The sequence below is a fragment of the Salmo trutta genome, chromosome 13 (genome assembly GCF_901001165.1).
Source record: "Salmo trutta chromosome 13, fSalTru1.1, whole genome shotgun sequence".
NCBI classification, from domain to species: Eukaryota; Metazoa; Chordata; class Actinopteri; order Salmoniformes; family Salmonidae; genus Salmo; species Salmo trutta.
Genome location: NC_042969.1, coordinates 35,405,102 through 35,408,927, shown reverse-complemented (window position 1 = coordinate 35,408,927; position 3,826 = coordinate 35,405,102). Strand labels below are relative to the sequence as shown.

The window sequence follows — 3,826 nt, the reverse complement described above, 5'->3', positions numbered from 1 at the left end:
AATACATGTGTGTATTTACCTAAAGACCACGGGCCCAAGTGAACTGGTAATTTCCTCTTTCGAACACATGATTCCACATTGTGATTCTAAAACATGTTCCATTCAAAAATAAACTAATTCGAATAACCAATCAATTTAGAATTACAACTCTTGATAACTCCATATGGAAAATAATGGTATCTCATAAAGTAAGTAATTGCATACCAAATTGATAAGACCCCCAAACAAAATAAATCCCACAGTATCAACACCACTAACGCATACTCATAACCGGTAAGGTGCGTGGTGTGTGTGTGTGGTTGTGATGAACAGGCCTTATCTGGAACTCCATTTCTAATCCCAGAACCTTTTACACTTAAAACTGCTGAATATCACTAACTGTTCTCCCCAATACCACAATCTCAGGGAACATTCCAACGAGAGATAATGACACCCCCCTTCCTCTTCTGGAAAACAAAGTGTACATTTTGTTAGCATTCACTATGCTACATCTTAATCAGCAATCCAAAAGTATTAATTAATAAACCAAAGATGATAATGGTAAATCCACTGTCCTTATCCCAATCATTAAACATTTGTTTTAATCCACCCCATCCTTTATTTATCTTTTATTTAGCATGTACTACCCTTAGACACGGCGACTTTATCTCACCACCGAGTCCAACGATTCACTGGTCTCTTTTCCACATGATTCTGCATAACCACCACACTACCATGTTCATGACAAAAATGTAAAGTTAATTTTAGATGTACCCCTATGCTAATTCCTCGTGACCCCTCCACCCTTTCGTCCATTCTAGAAATCTATTTCAGAATAAGGACAACATAAAATGTACATTTATTCATAATAAAATGACAGAATGTCTCATGAGATTAAAAACTCCCAAGGTTTTCTGAGTGTTTGGTCAGATAATGCTAATGTGTTGCCTCATTACAATCCATCCCCCTGGTATTTCGCCTAGATTCTTCAACCAAAATGCTTTTTCCTTTGGCCAAATTTAGCCAATTTCTCATCATAAGGAATCGAGATATTTGATCTGGCATCTATTAAACAGTTGTGTAAGACGTGGTCTCATACGTTTTCCTTCACATAGAAACTGTAATCTCTATGACCTACTACCGATCGTACCGAGGCCATACACCGCTGTTGTGGAAGTTTTCTGTCCTACTTTCAGGAGGATTTGTTGTTGCTCTCTTTGAAAAAGAGGCAAACGCTTGCTTGGCAGCATTTCTTCCGTATACAGCAGGCTCCATTCCTACTTTACACTCCTTTTTTCCAATGACCAACAGCCCCACACCTTTGATGTTTTTTCTCTAAGTTTCTTTGTTTACCTTGGCCATTGAAACTATAGTTAGTGACTTTCCCTTGTGGCCGGAGTTTTTTTTTCCACTCATAAAGCATCCTGCTCTTTCATCCACTACCCCACCAATTGCCATTTTGATCACAGGTTTCAAACCTTGCCATCAAAACAAATTATATTCTATGTACTCACGTACCCTATCTTTTTGAAGCTGAGTACATTTACTAATTTCATTTTTATCAGTTATACTGTCTGTTGATAAAACGCTGACATCAAACACTTGTATATTGAGCTAGCGATTTATCATTGACGGTCATTGTGCACAACAGCATCTCTGAGTTCTTTATTTGATTCGAATTTCCGCCAACAGGGAAGTGCGGGCCAATTTGACCCAGTTTGCAAAATGTTTCCCATATTCGAGCCAAATTGGTAGAATGCTCTTGCGCTTCTTTCAGCGCCGCCATAGCTTTATTACAATTCTACAGCTCCGCTCTCTACCATATCAATAGTATTATTCCCAAACCTCTCCCGACGGTTGTCCAGGGCGTTTTTACAATTCTTCACTCCTGTCTATAATACTCACCTCCTATTAACTATTTTCCAAGGTAGCGCTACCCACTTCCTCGGAGAATAGTTATGGTATTTGTGCCTTTTATTGGTCACGGCACTTAATACCTTGTAATAGAACCACTATTATAGCGTCTGCAAATGTATTACTGGAGAATACGGATGACTCAATGTCTATTCAAGTGTTGCGCATCAAATATCACTGTTGTTGATAACACACATTACCAAAATGATTCACACTTGTCTTCCTATTTCCACATCATCTGTCACGGTTCACCGCCCCAATAGGGCATAAACCAACCTCTCTTCTTATTGCTATTGTTCCTATACGAATCTCAAACAGTGTTAGAAAATCTTATTGCTTTTTTTTAACCATGCATGTGGCTTTCCTTCAGAATTTATAGGCAACCTTCTTATCATTATCCACATATGCTCTACTGCCTCACTGTCACTGCAGCTGGACTTTTGTCCCTTTTTTACAGATCTTGCAGAGGAAAACCTCCACTTGGGACCTATCCTTAAAGGAACCCCACCCTACACCATATATTTTACGACCGGTCGTTTCTCAATGGGCCTACTGAATAAACTCAGGCTTTCTAGATCCGTATCCTATATTTGTTCAGCCTACGATTCTAATCTCCCCAAGATGTCAAAATGAGTGGAAACAGGTGTAGGAACTGTGCCTACCTTGTTTGTTGCCAGCTCTGGACTCTCTGGTTTGACTATAAATCATGGTGAATCCTGCCGACAACGCCAACCTTCTAATTATTAGAGTAAGAACTCATCGGACACTATGAAAGCTTAAACCAAGTTTATTCTTCCCAAAGGATTAGAACAGCTGAAGTGACAAAAACATGTTTACGATAGTGGTGGTATTTGTACCCCACTTTGGGTGAAGTCTCCTCCTTCTCGCTAAACATTATCTTTATTGCTAGGCAGGAAACTAAGTGATACTGGCAATAACATTTTCCTTCTCCCTTAATGTGACCTGACCTGGACCCCCTTCATCACTAATCCATGGCTCTCTCCCCTTATCAATGCCTGCTACGTGATTGTTTTCCCTACAGTCAGTACATTCCAAGCTTAATTGCACCCACCATATACCTACCCCCTACAGATAACCACCTCTGGTGTAGCCCCTCAGCTATGCACCCCTCAGGTCCTTATTATAACTAATGATTCATAACATTTAAAGTTCAGAAATCCAAAGCCATCACTATCCGTCAGTTGCTTGCACCTTGCTGGAAAGGGCAATATGAAGAAAATACCAGATCCAGCAGAGTACAGTTGAGGTTGGCATGACGTGTGAAAAGGATTCCCTACTATGTCTTCACTATTCTTTGGCATTCTTTCTTCAGGTGGTGGAGGCTTCTAACGGGACAACCATGAACTGCCACAGAAACCAGACGGCTGTGACCCGTCCCCAGCTTTGACTCCCGTCTCTACATGTTGTGTTTCCTGCCAGCCATTATACCCCTGGTGTTCACCCCAAACCTGAAGTACCTGGCCCCCCTCTCTCTGGCAGCCAACCTGGCCATGTGTACTAGCCTGGTCCTCATCTACTTCTTCTGCTTCACGGTAGGTATTGCAGGGCTGTCTTCTGCTTCACGGTATGTACTGCAGGGCTGTCTTCTGGGGGGAGGGACTAACATGAACTTGTCCAAATAAGAAACGCAACTTTTCATTGCGAAAAGTTTTCTGTTGCAAAACATTTTGGTACAGTTTGCTACAGTGTGCACTAATGAATACACACCAGTCCCATGGCACGTGTTACGTTCCCTAGCAAGAAACCCCCCAAAATGTTGTCAAACAGAAGGGGGAACTAACAAAGAATCACTAACAACAACCAAACGAAACAGGTTTGGTTTTAGGAGGGGTTCTGAAAAACACTCATGAGGGTGTCTATTGAAAGTTGACTTGCAACAACTGGGACCTAAAAGACACCCACCATGAGCACC

The 3,826-nt window shown here is 41.2% G+C and overlaps 1 protein-coding gene across 1 annotated transcript in view; it reads left to right on the top strand.

Moving 5' to 3' along the window:
- LOC115205719 (proton-coupled amino acid transporter 1-like) overlaps positions 1–3,826 on the top strand; it is a 60,005-nt gene that overhangs the window by 21,931 nt on the left and 34,248 nt on the right. The window lies entirely within an intron of this gene.